Source organism: Bombina bombina, chromosome 6, assembly GCF_027579735.1.
Source record: "Bombina bombina isolate aBomBom1 chromosome 6, aBomBom1.pri, whole genome shotgun sequence".
NCBI classification, from domain to species: domain Eukaryota; kingdom Metazoa; phylum Chordata; class Amphibia; order Anura; family Bombinatoridae; genus Bombina; species Bombina bombina.
Genome location: NC_069504.1, coordinates 428,792,312 through 428,811,482, shown reverse-complemented (window position 1 = coordinate 428,811,482; position 19,171 = coordinate 428,792,312).

Below are 19,171 nucleotides of genomic sequence, written 5' to 3'. Positions count from 1 at the left end.
TCTGAAATGCAGGCATTTTGGATAAAAAATTAGCTATGGAGTTATCCATTACTGTCGCCAATTGTTGCATAGTAACAAGTATTGGCGCGCTAGAAGTACTAGGCGTCTCCTGCGTGGGCAAAACTGGTGTAGACACAGAGTGAGATGAAGTAGAACTATCTTTACTCTCTTCATCTGATGAACCATCTTGGGCAACCTTACTATCTGTGGCAGTACTGTCCTTACTTTGTTTGGACGTTATGGCACAATTATCACACAATTTGGAAGGGGGAGACACATTGGCTTCCATACACACAGAACATAGCTTATCTGAAGGTACAGACATGTTAAACAGGCTTAAACTTGTCAATAAAGTACAAAAAAACGTTTTAATTAAAAACCGTTACTGTCTCTTTAAATTTTAAACAGGGCACACTTTATTACTGAATATGTGAAAAACAATGAAGGAATTGTTCAAATTTTACCAAATTTTCAACACAGTGTCTTAAAGCATTCAAAGTATTGCACCCAAATTTTCAGAGCTTTAACCCTTAAAATGAAGAAACCGGAGCCGGTTACAGATTTAACCCCTCTACAGTCCCAGCTACAGCCTTTGCTGCGACTTTACCAAACCCAGGGGGGAATACGATACCAAAAGAAGCCTTCTAGGAACCTTTTTCAACTACTTTCAGATCCACACACATGCAGCTGCATGTCCTGCTCTCAAAAGTAACTGCGCAGTAATGGCGCGAAAATGAGGCTCAGCCTACTACAGTGAAGGCCCTTCCTGACTGAAAAGGTGTCTAAACCAGTGCCTGACGTTAAAAAAAGTTCCCCAAAGTTTATAAGTGTGAAATTCAACCTCAATCTGTATAAAATGCCCAAATAAAGCAATCAATCTTGCCCATAAAAGTGTCTACCAGTTTTATAGCCCATATTAAGCCCTTTATTCTGTTTGAGACTAAGAAAATGGCTTACCGGTCCCCATGAGGGGAAATGACAGCCTTCCAGCATTACACAGTCTTGTTAGAAATATGGCTAGTCATACCTTAAGCAGAAAAGTCTGCTAACTGTTTCCCCCAACTGAAGTTATTTCATCTCAACAGTCCTATGTGGAAACAGCAAACGATTTTAGTTACTGCTCCTAAAATCATATTCCTCTCACAAACAGAACTCTTCATCTTTTTCTGCTTCAGAGTAAATAGTACATACCAGCACTATTTTAAAATAACAAACTCTTGATAGTAGAACAAAAACTACAACTAAACACCACATACTCTTAACCATCTCCGTGGAGATGTTGCCTGTGCAACGGCAAAGAGAATGACTGGGGTGGGCGGAGCCTAGGAGGGACTATATGGACAGCTTTTGCTGTACTCTTTGCCATTTCCTGTTGGGGAAGAGATATTCCCACAAGTTATGGATGACGCCGTGGACCGGACACACCAATGTTGGAGAAAAGATGACTAGAAAATATCACCTGAACATCTCTATGTAAAAAAGAAAGATATTTTATTTCAAAAGTTTCTCAGTAGCCACATCCCATTGTAAAGGACTTCTAAGCAGCAAATTAGTATGTCTGTCCCAGGACAGCGGAAGGAGCAAGCTTACATGCACTCTCATCTTATTTCCCTATTCAGTGTAATGAAGTTTACAATAAAATCTCATGAGAGTTAAGTCAAATCTCATGAGATCACAGTAAAAGAGTTCATGGCCTCAGCACTGCTGATGCTGATTGACTGCTGTTCATTTCTTCATTATTTTTTTTTACCTGCAGCTGAGCAACAGCTGAGTATAACTTTTTACACATAACTTATTCTGCTGAGCTGAGGAGATTGTGAGGTAAAATATCTTCCTTTTTTACATAGAGATGCTCAGGTGATATTTTCCTGTCAGCTTTTTACAGTTATACTGCATCAGTTTCAAGTGATTTAGCATATGAGTATTATGTTCCTTTAACAAGAAAGCTTTGGTTTATTCAGGACATAAGAATGCATTAAAATGTTTTTTTGTTTTTTAAATAAATGCTATTTTTAGATAAAACAAAGAAAATAAAGGTATTATTGTCTTTTCTTTGTGGTGAGCCTCAGATTGATACATTTTCATACTTCCTCTAACCTAAATTGACTGTAAAATTGAATGGCAAGTAACCTATAAATATAGCCAAAATTCAACACAGGTATGTGAGATTACACCACTTAAAAAAAGAAAAGTTAACTGTTTAATAGGTCATTAGAAAAAAGGAAATAAAAAGTTTTTTAAGAAGAACAATTACTAAAAGGACAAGTAAATACAGTAGATTTGCATACTCAACAAATGCATAATATCAAGACACTGCAATAGCATTTATTCTGACCTTCAAATGAGTAGTAGATTTTTTTCTGACAAATTTTAAAGTTATGTCTATTTCCCCTCCCCCTGTATCATGTGACAGCCATCAGCCAATCACAAATGCATATACGTATATTCTGTGAATTCTTGCACATGCTCAGTAGGAGCTGGTGACTCAAAAAGTGTAAATAATACTTGTTTAAAATTGCATGCTGTATTTGAATCATGAAAGTTTAATTTTGACTTCAATGTCCCTTTAAAAGGACAGAACCCTTTTTGCAATCAGAAATGTTATCTTGTGTTTGTTTACTAAATTGCAGAGTTCAGCAGATGCAAATGATAATGTGCAGCAGTCTAATTACACTTTTCCTGTGCAACTGGTTTGTACACCCAGGGTGCGATCCGATATACGGTGCAGGTTTCGGCACAAGCGTGGAAACCTGTGCCGCCCGTAGTTTCAGCTCGCACATCGAGCTATCACATATACGGCGCCGGCAGTTGCCAATAGAATAAGAGCTACTGTAATTATATTGGCTGATTAGAATAGCCAATAGAATTACAGTAGCTCTTATTCTATTGGCTATTCAAATCAGCCAATAGAATTAAAGTAGCTTTTATCCGATTGGCTGATTTGAATTTGAAGGCTCAAATCAGCCAATAGGAATTCAAGGGACGCCATTTTTAATTGCGTACCTTGAATTCCTATTCAGTGTATGGCGGCAATCGTATGAAGAGGATCCTCCACGCTCCATGGCTCTGGTCTTCAGTTCCAGCGTCGCAGATCTTCAGTTCCTGCATCGCATTCGCCGGTCTTCAGTTCCAGAGAGGACGGTCTTCAGCTCCGTGGTCATCGGTCTTCAACTCCTCCGGTCCGTGTCCGCTGGTTCCTGGAAGAAGAAGAGGTCGCCGCCTGGAAGAAGACTTCTCCGCCTGGAACAGGACCTTCTCCGCAGGTCTTCAGGACAGGTAAGGATCACTTGGGGGTTAGACTTAGGTTTTTTTAAGGGGGGATCGGGTGGGTTTTAGAGTAGGGGTGTGTGGGTGGTGGGTTGTAATGGGGGGGTGTTCTTTTTTTTACAGGTAAAAGAGCTGATTAGTTTGGGGCAATGCCCCACAAAAGGCCCTTTTAAGGGCTGGTAATAGAGCTGATTACTTTTTGTAATTTAGTTTAGGGTAGGGACATTTTTTTATTTTCGGGGGCTTTGTTATTTTATTAGGGGGCTTAGATTAGGTGTAATTAGCTTAAAATTCTTGTAATCTTTTTTTATTTTTTGTAATTTAGTGTTTGTTTGTTTTTTGTAATTTAGTTTAGTGTATTCAATTATATTTTAGTTTAGATCATTGTAGTTTATTTAATTAATTTATTGATAGTGTAGGTGTATTTGTAACTTAGGTTAGGATTTATTTTACAAGTAATTTGGTAATTATTTTAACTAGGTAGCTATTAAATAGTTATTAACTATTTAATAGCTATTGTACCTAGTTAAAATAAATACCAAGTTACCTGTAAAATAAATATAAACCCTAAAATAGCTACAATGTAATTATTAATTATATTGTAGCTATCTTAGGGTTTATTTTATAGGTAAGTATTTAGATTTAAATATGAATAATTTAGTTAATATTATTAATATTATTTAGATTTATTTTAATAATAATTACGTTAGGGGGTGTTAGGGTTAGACTTAGGTTTAGTCGTTAATCATTTTAATATAGGTGGCGGCGGTGTAGGGGGATTAGATTAGGGGTTAATCATTTTAATATAGGTGGCGGCGGTGTAGGGTGATTAGATTAGGGGTCAATCATTTTAATATAGGTGGCGGCGGTGTAGGGGGATTAGATTAGGGGTTAATCATTTTAATATAGGTGGCAGCGGTGTAGGGGGATTAGATTAGGGGTTAATAATTTTAATGTAGGTGGCGGCGGTGTAGGGGCTCACATTAGGGGGTTATCATTTTAATATAGGTGGCGGCGGGGTAGGGGCTCACATTAGGGGGTTATCATTTTAATATAGGTGGCGGCGGGGTAGGGGCTCACATTAGGGGGTTATCATTTTAATATAGGTGGCGGCGGGGTAGGGGCTCACATTAGGGGTTATCATTTTAATATAGGTGGCGGCGGGGTAGGGGCTCACATTAGGTGGTAATGTAGTTTAAATAGGTGACGGCGGGGTAGGGGCTCACATTAGGGGGTAATATAATTAAAATAGGTGGCGGTGGGGTAGGGGGCTCACATTAGGGGGTAATGTAGTTAAAATAGGTGGCGGCGGGGTAGGGGCTCACATTAGGGGGTAATAATTTTAATATAGGTGGCGGCGGTGTAGGGGGATCACATTAGGGGGTTAGACATTTAATGTAGCTGGCGGCAAGGTCCGGGAGCAGCAGTTTAGGGGTTAAACACTTTATTAGGGATTGCGGCGGGGGACTGCGGTTGACAGGTAGATAGACATTGCGCATGCGTTAGGTGTTAGGTTTTATTTTGCAGCCAGTTTAGGGAGTTACGGGGCTCCAATACTCAGCATAAGGCTTACTACGCCTGCAATTTGTGGCGAGGTGAAAATGGAGTAAGATTTCTCCATTTTGGCGACGTAAGTCCTTACGCTGTATATTGGATACCAAACTGCGCTGGTTTGGTATACCTGTCTATGGGCCAAAAACTACGGCCGAATGCAGAAATATACGAGCGTAACTTCTATGTTACGCCGTATATAGGATACCAAACCAGCGCAATATTTGGCGTCGCTGGCTTTTGCAGGTGACGCTGCCCAGAAGAATTGCACATGAATATTACTCTTTCATACTATAAACTGATTGATGGTATTATGAGGACTATCTTCAGTGATCTTCATGTTGTAGAGGTGGAAACTATGTGTAAAATACATTCCGGTGAACTATGAGTAAATGTAATATTGTGTGCAAAAAGGCAACTCATTGGTAGCAGAACAAACAAACATAATCTATGTGATAAATGGTCTTTATAGCAATATAATTGTGCTCTGGCAAAGCTATGGCACTAGTGCTCCAGCTGGTATTTATAATATTATTTCTGATACTCTTCCCCTGTGCTAAAATAATATCACTTGATTTAATTGGCTGCAATTTTAGGACAAAAGCAATTAATATTCTTATTAATCTAAGTTATATTATAGCAATAACATTTTAATTGACAATATATATTATGGATTTAAAAACAAAAAGTATATTTTGTGTTTTTTATATTAAAAAGGCATTATGGACACTCAGAAAATTGTTTTTATAAGATTATCACCAATTTGGGCACACACTCTCCCACAGTTTATCATTCCTGAACTAAGCTGTTTTATCTGACAGTGAATTGTATCCTTTTTCAGGATGCTGAATGCCATTAATTTTCTAACAATTCAATTTGCAGTGGACTATTAAAGAGCATTGTGTGTGTTGCAGCTGGAAATATGTTTTTGATCATTTTCTTTGCAATGTAGTTGTTATAGCAACAGAAATAGCAAGATGCTCCATCCCTACATATTGGCCTTGATTCAATAATTCACTAGTTGTGAAAGTAATATGTTGCGAAAATAACTCGCCGCAACATCCTAACTAGAAAATTGTGGAATTGAAAAAGATTTCTGCTAGCCCCTCAGTACAGCTGCAAATGAAGCTCCTTTTGTAACTAAAAGGAGTCACATCTATCTTGTAAACCATTAATTTCTCGTTGCATAGAACTCCACTGTCAAGGATATCATCATCACAAAAATGCCTTTAAAAATGTAGAAAACAAATTAATTGAACTGGGAAATAACACACCCTCAATTAAGCAGTCCACTCTAATACATGCACAAAAGGAAACTTTGAAAACATAAAATAAAATGAAAGACAGTTAAAAACAAGACAACATCACAGCTTTGAATTAGCAGGATATGAATGCGGGACAAGATACTTAACAAGGTTAATACAGTCTTTGGGGCCGATTTAACAAGGGCCGAATGGCCCTGAATGTAACTGTTTCAGTTACATTCTTAAGACCGTTACTCCTTAACTCGTACGCCTCCTCTGAGGCGGCGGACATCAATCCGCCCGATCGCATAGGATCGGATTGATTGACACCCCCTGCTAAAGGCCGATTGGCAGCCAATCTGCAGGGGGCGGCATTGCACAAGCAGTTCACCAGCATATGCTGTCGGCACTTATTGATGTCTGCTCGCACTTTGTTAAATCGGCCCCTTTGACTTCCTCATGCTTAGCTGAAGTTTATCTGAAAAATCCCAATACCGCCTCCCTGGAATTTCCACAGTCAGCAACTTGTGCTGTCTTCAAGGATTCTAAGATGCCAGTGAGACTACTGCTCTGTCACAAAACAGACATGCAAATATTATACACTTAGAAGTGTTGAAAGGATTTCAATTTCAAATGTTTCATTAAATATAGCAAAACAACTTTGAAATATACTTTAATTTTTTATTTTGTTCCCTTTTCCTGTAATATAAGTCTGACAATTGTGGATCCACAAACCTAACTTACCAAATATCTGCCTCTAATTGAACTCTGCAGAGGTGATAAGTTAAGGAACTTAAAAACAATGAAGATTTTACTAACAAAATGACAGTCCCAAGCCTTGTCTACTCCAGTAATAAGTCTGGATTGTCTCCTTTTAATAAGGCAAGTGGTGAGTGGAGTTTGACTGCAGCCAACAAGGTGTTAATGCATTAAAAATCCCTCGCAGTATGTTAATTTATTGCAAGACAACACAATTACAGGGTGCTAGTTTAATTAGCATGTCCTGCACTGTCTCAAATACATGGTCACGTGAATTAAGAACATATTTAAAAAAAAATGATTCATTCAAAATTCTAATTAGTGTCTTTAGAAAGCAATTTTTCTTGCTCAGTCTATCACATATAAGATTAGTGATACCAAAAATCAACAATAAGTTATGGAAAAGCTTGGAACTCATGCAGTACGTGCATGCACATTTATTATATGAAACCCAAACCATTTATTTTGTGATTCAGACAGAGCAAACCATTTTGAACATGCTTTGTTTCCATGATATTCTGTTTTGAAGAGATACCTAGGTAGGCATCTGGAACACTACATGGCAGGAAATAGTGCTGTCATGCATTCTTGTAAAACTGCTGCCAAATAGTGCTTCAGAAATGGGCAGGCTCCCTGCTTTTCAACAAAAGATACCAAAAGAAAAAAGAAAACATTATAACACACACACACACACATATATATATATATATATATATATATATGTACAAGCAAAGTGCACTCCAGATTCAAACTGACAGCCGCTTCGGGTGCTAGCAAAATTAGGATATATCAAAGAACAGGAAGCACTCCAGAAGACTTTCAAATAATGTCACCTTTAATTAGTGAACGTTTTCGGGCAATAAACTACCTGTCCTCAAACTTACAAGGTTCACAAAACTTACCACCCAGCTGTATTATGTACCGCCACCAGGGAAAAGTGCGCCACGCTCTCCGAGTGACGTCATCGCCCGCGGCAACGTGAGAAGACTAAAAAGGGCAAAACAGAACAACAGGCAAATATTATCTCAAACATTATACAGGCATATAATAAGCCATAAATATAAATGCAACGCCTACAAGCTAAGCATATCAAACAAGTATTACTGGCTAGAGCAGGGAAAGATAACCAAATATAAATGTACGGTTGTCATAGCAACCGGAAACAATCGACGCCATATCTGGCAAGTCATAAATTGTGTCAAACAAAATTGACAATGTGTACAAAAAACAAAAACAAAAATAACACTGTACCTCCAAATAAGTGGCTCCACAAAACAGACCAAAATTAGGTATTTCTTATCCGCAAAGAACTGAAGAGTGGAGTCACGTACAGGATAGACAGAACAAAATTAGAATAAGCTACAGATATTACAAAAAATATACCAAAATTACAAAAATTGTTGCAAACAATGGAATGGGCCATGGCTTTCAAAAAATGGTAAATAGTAATATGAATGACCATGGACTCCCCCTGAAATAAGAGGAAAATCACCAATACAGAAGTAATGAGGCAAAATGATATAGTAGTCAATCTGAGTGATTACATCTTGAGTGATTCTGAAATTGAGATTCTGAATAAGGGTCTCACTTTTGTGCCTACTGCCCGTACGGACTCATTTGATTTCTATATAGATACAAAAAAATTTCAGAGATTATTATCCTTAAAAGAAAAATTTGGAAATATGGATACAGAACACAGCCAATTGAAGAAAAAATCTACATATACTCCCCAATTTGGCAACGCCAGTATAAACACTTTTACACGACGGTTACAGGAGGACATGAATCATTCCCTAGCCACACAATATAAGGCGACATTTAATAACTTTTCCAAAGAAGATTGGAAAGTCTTGAAAAACCTTGCAGATAACAAAGATCTAATCATACGTGAAGCCGACAAAGGTGGGGCTGTGGTCATTTTAAACTATAGCGATTACAGGTTGGAGATTATATCTCAGCTTGAAGACACAAGTACATATAGACCGCTACCACATGACCCTACACAGGCATTCAAGAAACAGCTGGATGCATACATCAAACTGATATATGATCAAGGTTATATTGATAAGGACACTTACTTGTACTTGGTGGTATCACATCCCAGAACCCCGGTCCTATATATCCTCCCCAAAATACATAAGGGGATTTCACCTCCCCCTGGAAGACCCATTGTATCTTCAATAGGGTCTATACAGCAGCCCATTGCTACCCTAGTTGACAGGTTTTTACAACCTTTGGTATATAATACACCGTCATACCTGAGGGATTCTATGGCACTTCTGGAGATGTTTAAACAATTTGAAGATATAGATGAGGATACATGGCTAGTCACACTGGATGTGACTAGTCTATATACTGTAATCCCTCATGATGAGGGGTTACTTGCTGTCCTATTTCATCTCTGCAGATATCCATATATTGGACCACCTCCTGAGATAATCTTACAATTATTGGAATTTTGTCTGACCACCAACTATTTTCGCTTTGAACAATCCTTCTATCTACAGTTAAAGGGGACGGCGATGGGGTCAAACATGGCCCCATCGTACGCCAATTTGTTTATGGCCCATTTCGAGGAGTTTGGGACGGATAATTGTTTAAGGTCAATAATATTCGCTTTTTTAAGCGATATATAGATGACCTGTTTTTGATCTGGTCCGGAACGTCAGCTAGCTTGGAGAATTGGTTTCAAGAACTTAATGGGGCAAATACGGCTCTGAAGTTTAAAATGACATCAAGTAAAGTACAAATTGACTTTCTGGATGTGAGACTGTATATAAGCTTTGGTAGGATTCAGTCAACTTTGTACAGAAAGGAGACCGATAGAAACTCCTTACTACATTATACCAGTTGGCATCCTCCCGCATTAAAGAAAGCATTGCCCAAATCTCAATTACTTTGTGTGGTGAGGAATAACTCTGAAACGGATAAAAGGGAAGAACAACTCACTGAGATGGTGCAACGCTTTGAAGTAAGGAGTTATCCTGACAATCTATTGAATGAACAGCGGGCTCAGGTCTGCCAGGCCAGAGATTTACCACCTAAAAAAGAGGATAAAAGGATGACATTCATCACAACCTTCACAGGTGATAAAGGCCCCTTAAAAGATATACTCAACAAGCATTGGGAGATCATCAATACGGACAGATCATTACCTTTATACAAAGCTGAACCGCCTAGAGTGGGCTATAGGAGGTCTAGGTCTCTGCGAGATTTGCTAATCAAAACCGACCCGATACAAAGTTACAAATCTTCAACATGGTTGAATATTAAAAAACCAAGGGTCGTCCGATGTCTTGGCTGCACAACATGTGGGGGTCTTATCACTGGACCTTGTTTTACCCATCCACATAAACGCAAAATTTATAAACATAAATTTCGCCTCACGTGCACTACCACACATATAGTGTATCTTTTACACTGTATTTGTGGACTGTATTATGTAGGAAAGACCTGCGATGATTTGCGTACACGTATGGCAAACCATCGTTCTGCTATCAAAACGGCGCTGAAAAAAGGCACATCGGAGCAACCAGTGGCCAGACACTTCTTGGAACAAAAACACAGTGTCATGGACCTTAAATACACAATTATAGACCATGTACCACCGTTGTCAAGAGGAGGTGATAGGAATCGACTGCTTCTCCAAAAAGAGGCTAAATGGACATTCGAATTGAACACTCTTGTGCCTTACGGGCTGAATACACAATTGGATTGGCAGGTGTTCCTATGATCCTGGGCCACAAAAATATGGTGTTCTTTCATACTTCAGGGGGAGTCCATGGTCATTCATATTACTATTTACCATTTTTTGAGAGCCATGGCCCATTCCATTGTTTGCAACAATTTTTGTAATTTTGGTATATTTTTTGTAATATCTTTAGCTTAATCTAATTTTGTTCTGGCTATCCTGTACGTGACTCCACTCTTCAGTTCTTTGCGGATAAGACATACCTAATTTTGGTCTGTTTTGTGGAGCCACTTATTTGGAGGTACAGTGTTATTTTTGTTATTTTTGTTTTTGTTTTTTGTACACATTGTCAATTTTTTTTGACACAATTTATGACTTGCCAGATATGGCGTCGATTGTTTCCGGTTGCTATGACAACCGTACATTTATATTTGGTTATCTTTCCCTGCTCTAGCCAGTAATACTTATTTGATATGCTTAGCTTGTAGGCGTTGCATTTATATTTATGGCTTATTATATGCCTGTATAATGTTTGAGATAATATTTGCCTGTTGTTCTGTTTTGCCCTTTTTAGTCTTCTCACGTTGCCGCGGGCGATGACGTCACTCGTCAGGGGCGGCGCATCAACCGCGGAGAGCGTGGCGCACTTTTCTCTGGTGGCGGTACATAATACAGCTGGGTGGTAAGTTTTGTGAACCTTGTAAGTTTGAGGACAGGTAGTTTATTGCCCGAAAACGTTCACTAATTAAAGGTGACATTATTTGAAAGTCTTCTGGAGTGCTTCCTGTTCTTTGATATATATATATATATATATATATATATAACACATTTGTTACAGTGTGATCGCAATATTTAACATAAAAAACGATCACACAATCGGGATCACAAAATTATGAAATATGAATATTACAAATGTGAAATCACTGTTGCAATATTGTGAAATATGAAAATGTAAAATCTTGATCACAATGCTGTGGAATATGAATATTACAATCACGGATGCACGTTCTGAATATAGATTAAATATGAATATTGAAAAAAAAAAAATTAGTGCCCGGTTTTTAAAAATACTATTAAAAACAGGGGCACTTTTATTCATTAAACATTACATTGCAGCATTTTTTTTTAGAATACTTACCCGGATGGGCGATCCCCCACCCACAGCTCCTCTGTACTTACCTCAGCAATGACGAAACCGGCTTCCTCCAATCATGGCGTACACCCCAGAGCATCCATCTCGTGAGACCACGCTGTGATTGGAGGAAGCCGGTTTCCTCATTGAGGTGCAAAGTACAGGTGCGGGTGGGGGATTGCCGGTCTGGGTTTGCTAAAGAAAAGGTAAGTATTTAAAAAAAAAAACACTGCAATGTAAAATGTAATGAATGTTTTTAATAGTATTTTTAAAAACCGGGCACTCATTCATTAAACTTTACATTCATTTTAAAATAAGTAAAAATACACAATAGAAGATTAGTACAATCATGCTTACAGTTTACATACATATACACACAGTTTAGATACATATACACACAGTTTACATACATACACACAGAGTTTACATACATATACATACAGTTTACATACAAATACACACAGTTAATATACATATACATACAGCTTACATACTGTACATATACATACAGTTTAGATACATATACACACAGTTTACATACATATACATACAGCTTACATACTGTACATATACACACAATTTACATACATATACATACAGTTTACATACATATACATACAGTTTACATGCATATACACACAATTTACATACATAATACATACAGTTTACATACATATACTCACAGTTTATATACATATACATACAGTTTACATACATATACTCACAGTTTACATACATATGCATACAGTTTACATACATATACATTCAGTTTACATACATATACACACAGTATATACACACAGTTTACATACATATACATACAGTTTACATACATATACACACAGTTTACATACATATACATATTGTTTACATACATATACATACAGTTAACATACATATACACACAGTTAACATACATATACATAGAGTTTACATACATATACATACAGTTTACATACATATACACACAGTTTACATACATATACATACAGTTTACATACATATACACACAATTTACATACATATACATACAGTTTACATACATATACTCACAGTTTACATACATATACATACAGTTTACATACATATACACACAGTTTACATACATATACATACATTTTACATACATATACATTTAGTTTACATACATATACACAGTTTACATACATATACATACAGTTTACATACATATACACACAGTTTACATACATATACATATTGTTTACATACACATACATACAGTTTGCATACATATATATATACAGTTTACATACATATACACACAGTTTACATACAAATACATATTGTTTACATACATGTATACGCAGTTTACATACAGTTTACATACATATACATACATTATACATATACATGCATTTATATATTCAGTTTACATACATATACACACAGTTTACATACATATACATACAGTTTACATACATATACACAGTTTACATACATATACATACAGTTTACATACATATACACACATTATACATACATATACATACAGTTTACATACATATACATACAATTTACATACATATACACACAGTTTACATAAATATACATACAGTTTACATACATATACACACAGTTTACATACATATACATACAGTTTACATACATATAAACACATTATACATACATATTCATACAATTTACATACATATACATACAGTTTACATACATATACACACAGTTTACATACATATACATACAGTTTACATGCATATATACACAGTTTTCATACATATACATACAGTTTACATACATATACACACATTATACAATCCAATCCCCAGCTCATATAGTTTTATTAGGAAGTTGTTTTTTTGTCTTTATTAACAGTCGATCACAGACGTGACGAATATGCATTTCGTGGGAGTTTACTAAGCGTTCCATGGGAGTAACCTGTATTTTATTCGAGAAACATTACCATGGGTTTTTAATATTCAAAGCACTGTCCTCCATCTTAGCTATCCCTTCTCAGCCATATCAGTCTTGCCTGCTTTTCGGTGACAATATTTCCCAGTGTGACAAATTTAGTCAATGTACAGTGAAACTCAATATAAATATACGTAATTTGAAGTGTGGCTACACAGAAAACATATTTTCGCTAAAGCACAGTCTATTTTGTGTAAACACACTTTAGTCAGCCCCCCCCCCCCCCATGCCCCCTAGATAACAGCTCAGTAGTAATGTCAGCAGACTTTTGCTGAAGTCGCAATCCCCATTATATCCTATGGTAGACACATCGCCACTCATCAGCACAAGGTTCAGCGCACTTTTTTAAGAATATAATGACAGACTGACAGACTGGGAGCCTGACAAACCTAAACAGGCTATTTCTTGCAGGTCTGTCAATGTTTTGAATACAGGTCTGTCAAAGCGCAAGATTTATCATGATGCAAATGGTTGCAGGCTTGCTCATTGAGCCTGCAACTGATATTTATGAAGCAGCAGTTTAAACCGGTGGTTCATAGGTCCTCTTGCCAACTTGGAGTTGGCAGATAAAAATCTCCCCAGATTAATTTGATCGGGGTGATTGATGTCAGGGCACAGGTAAATACATATTTATATACATATGTATGTCAATAGGACAGGGAAATATGTTTATGTATGAAACCATATTTGTATCAGATATTACTGGAATAAGGTTTAAATTCTGATGTCAGGATTTGACTCAGAAACCTTCACAAATTGAATATACATCTCCAGGCTAAGCTACAGACAACAGGTCCCAAGAAACAAAAGGAAAACATTTGCTTCTTAATTAGGAAGTGCAAATTTCATAGTACTCTGTACCCCATGTGGTGAGCAAGAGACGAAGAGCCTGGATACACACTCATATATGGACTTCCTGCCAACAAAGGAGCTGAAAATTGACAGCTGCCTGTTAAGTGACTCAGGCTGTGTGGCTGATAACACCAGAATACACGTGACACAGACATTGTGTCTAGGGAAGGATAGCATACAGTGAAGGCACATGGCTTACATTATGATTTCAAAGCAACTGTACTTAGATTTTTTTTCATAATAAGTTTTTATTAATAAATAGGGTACATAAACCATAAAACAACACAAATAGCATTTGACATAAGTTGAAATGAGGTTACACGCAGTCAAGTAGAGGAGGGGTGAGTTACAATAAGGAACGGTGTATTCAGAATAAAACTCATAAACATAATAAAGATATTTCCCAATGCGTGTCGAACATATCTGTTGTGATGTTTTGGTTATTCTAAGGAACCATTAAAGTTTTACATTTTAAATAAAGTATCGCAGTGTATGCCATACTTAAGATGTCTGACAGTCATGTGCGGTAGCTAATAGGTGTTCATAATATACAAGTATGATAGTTGGGGTGCGAGGATCTACTCTGTATATCCTCACATGAAGGGGGGGGAAGAGGAAAGGGAAGGTATCAGGGGTGGGAGGGGGGGGGAGTTTTTTATGTCTCAGTATCTCAACTCAGTAACAGCGGGGCACATCTCCTAGGACGACCAGGGTCTCAGCCAGAACAGGCCAACAATGGCCAAGGGAAGGGGGAGTTACGTAGCCAATTTAAGGAGTGTTTCCCAAGGTTCCCATATCTGACTAAAGGTAGCAGATTGGTTGTGCATTCTAAAGACATAGTCTTCCATTGATTTGATGTAGTGCAAATGGTCAACCACTGCTTGCCATCTTGGGGGCTGTTGTTTCTTCCAGTTTCTGGCTATCAACATCTTTACAGATGTCAGCAGGTAGACCAACAGATATCTCTTATACTTCGGAATCTTTTTTATCCCTATATGCAGAAGGGCTAGTCTCGGGGCATCAGGTGTCGGGAGCTCCAGCGCTGCGCAAATCGCAGAGGTCTTAGACCAGAGCGGTCTCAGTCGATCACACGACCACCACACATGTAGTGGTGTGCCGATCTCGCCACATTCTCTCCAACACAGGGGAGAGTGGCTAGGGTATATAGTGCGAAGCTTGGTCGGCACAAGGTGCCATCTTGTAATGATCTTGAAGTAAAGTTCGTATAGAGTGACACAATGGAGAGCAGCTTTGGTTAGTTGTATCGCCCTAGACCAGTCCAGCGGAGTGAAGGTCAATCCCAATTCTGTTTCCCAGGAGATCATATGCCTTGTCTTTACAAGGGTAGGGAGCCCTAGAAGAGATTGGTAGTGAGCAGTCAGGGGCTTGTACAGTTGTTGGTTAGTTTTCCACCTTATCTCCCAGGTGGTGGGGGCCCTGATCTTGTCAGTCAGGAATCCCCAGGCCTTCATAAGGGATCTGAGTCTCGTGAGATCAAAGTCTAGTTGACGAGGGATGCCATACCTGGCTATCATGTCTTGGTTTGAGAGGAGGTTTTCATTCTGGTAAAAGTCTCCCAAGGAGACAATCTCATGGGTCCTCCAGAGAGCTAGCTTGACATTAGGCAGTTCCCGTAAGAGTGACAAGACAGGATGAATGGGGGACGGATGCGGGGCTATCAATTGGGTGTGTCTCAGTTGGAACCAAGTTGTTTGGCAACCTTTGATAAGCTGGTTTGAGACTGGTATTCGAGCAGCTAAATGTTGGGGGACCCATAGTAGGTCTGAAAGATCAATGTATGCCGGGAGGGAAGCTTGTTCTAGTTCCCTCCACCTAGTAGGGGGTAAGGTAGGCCCCCACGCTGAGACATGCGTAAGCATGGCCGCCTGATGATATAGTTGAACGTTAGGTAGGCCCAGTCCACCTCTGGTTACTGGGGCCTGCAACGTGGCTGCCGCTACTCTCGGCCGCTTGCCTTCCCAAACATATGAGTTGAATAAGGTTTGGAAACCGCGTAAGATCCGTTCTGGGACTGGGATGGGGATGCACCTCATAATGTAGGTTAATTTGGGGAGGATCATCATTTTAAGGGCAGCTATTCTGCCCATCCATGAGATTTCCTCATATTTCTTAGACTTCAGCTTAGGGTCTAACCTCTTTAGTAGAGTTGCGTAATTCTCCTGTATCACTGTGTCCTTTACATGGGACAGAAATACCCCTAGGTGTCTGATACCGATCGTAGACCACTTGAATGAATAGGACCTCCTAAGGTGTCTCTGTTCCTTCTCCCCAACAAATATCGTGTAGGCCTCTGTTTTAGTGACATTAATTTTGTAGTTTGATATTTTCCCGAAGGCGTCGATAATTTCAAGGAGAGGGGGCAATGAATCTAGCGGGTTTGTTAAGAAGAGGGTGAGATCATCAGCGAAAAGCGCTACCTTCTGTAGGGTATCATGTATCTGAAGGCCCTGGACTCCCATATTTTCCCTGATTGCCTCTGCTAGCGGCTCCATAACTAGAGCAAAAAGGAGCGGGGACAGGGGGCACCTCTGCCTGGTCCCGTTGCTGATGGGAAATTTAGGCGAGCAAAAACCCAATCCCTTAACGACCGCCGTCGGGCAGGCGTAAAGGGCTGCGACAGCCGTCCGGAACACCTTGGGGAGCCCAAAACGCTCCATAGTACAGAACATGTATTCCCACCCCACCCTGTCAAACGCTTTTTCTGCGTCTAAGGACAGGGCGAGGAGGGGCAATTCCATATCAGCCGCTTCCATGAATATATTAAGGAGTCTACGGGTGTTGTCAGTACCCTGCCTGCCCTGGATAAATCCCACTTGATCCAAGTGGATAAGTGAGGGTAGATGTTTTCCAAGTCTAGTTGCCAAGACTTTGGCATAGACCTTAACGTCCACATTAATTAGTGAAATTGGTCTGTAGCTCTCGCAAAGCGAGGGGTCTTTCCCTTCTTTGGGAATGGTCAGAATGCTAGCCTCCAAGTATTCGGGAAGGAAAGTTCCAGTTTCTGCGACTTCCTGGTAGAGGCGTAGCAGAACAGGGGATAAGAGGTGGACAAGATTACGGTAGAATAGACCCGTGAACCCATCAGGGACAGGCGCTTTATGAGGTTTCAAAGCGAGGATAGCCGCCTTTACTTCCTCTATGTCAAACGGGGCAAGTAGATCATCAACTGATTCTACATTCAAAGAAGGGAGGTTTAATTTCGCCAGGAACTGCTGGATAGCCAGTCTGTCTACATCAGTCCCTGAAGATTCATTTTTTAAGTTGTATAGGGAGGTGTAATAGGCAGCAAATGCCTTCCCTATGGCTTTTGGAGAACGAACTACGCCTGCAGGTGTGGTTATCCGAGGGATTCTAGCTTGAACCGCGCGGTCTCTAAGTTTACGGGCAAGTAACCTGTCAGCTCTATTTCCTTTGTAGAAATATAACTGTTTAAGTCTCACTAGATTGGCTTGGACCCGGAGCTGCTCTCTCTTGTTAATCTGCTCTCTTATGAAACCTATCTGTTCAGCCAGGGTAGGCAAGGGAGTATTTTTGTTACTCGATTCGATTTGCCTCAGTTCAGCATATAATTTTGCAAGGGGGAGTTTGTTTTTAGCCTTCTGGATTGAGCTCATTTTAATAAAATGTCCCCTAAGATAGGCTTTAAATGAGGCCCACAGTATTTCCTGGCTTGTGTCGCCCGTGTCGTTGAGTCTTAGAAAGTCTGAGATGGTCTCAATAATTTGGGGAATTTCTGTTTCAGAGAGGAATTGGTCTGGGAGTTTCCAGGAGGGTCTACTGTCGGGGGGACCCAACTCCAAGCATCCAACACTAAGCAAATCATGGTCAGACCATGGGCACGGTCGTATACGTGGGGTGCAGAATTGGTCTAATGTCCAGGAGTCACAAAGCAAGTAATCAATCCTGGAGTAGGAGTTATGTGGTTTAGAGTGATGGGTGTAGTCCCTGTCAGTTGGGGCGAGGCAGCGCCAGATGTCGTAAAGACCGTGTTGGTACATGAGCTTGCGCAGCGCATTGGATTGAGTATTAAGGTTGCGGTCAGTGGGATAAGCTTTAGGAGTCTTTTTGTCTAGGATGGGGTCCCAAACCAAATTCAGGTCTCCTCCTATCAACAGGTGGCCTCTCCTAACTTCACTTAGTCTCCTTAGAAACTTCCTCAAAAAGGGTATCTGCTTAACGTTTGGGGTATAGATTGAGGCCAGGGTATATAAGATACCGTTGAGGGTACAGATCAAAATCAGGTATCTACCTTCGGGGTCACGTTCTATATATTCTGTAGTACAGCAGACATCTCTGTGAAATAGGATCGCTACTCCTCTCTTTTTTTCAGTGAAAGATGCAGTTTCACATATGGGATAGTGGGCTGGATTACGGAAAGGTCTAAGTTTTTTATCCCAGTGCGTCTCTTGGAGAAAAACAATGTGTAATCTATGGGAATTCAAAAAATTGGACAGGAGACTTCGCTTAGTAGGGGAATTTAAACCCTGAGCATTCAGGGTGGCTACAGTAATAGGAGCCATAGGGTTCGCAGAGTAGAGGTCTCTTTTGGGTTGAGGAGAGGGGAGAGGGGGTAAGGGGGGAAAAGCAGGTTGCAGGGGGAGGAGTAGTTGTGGGGAAGGAGGTAGATAAGGTGTTTAAGTGAAGATAAGCTTCGCTCATTCACTTAAAGTCAGTATGTAGTGTCACAAGGACTGTCAAGACTTAGTG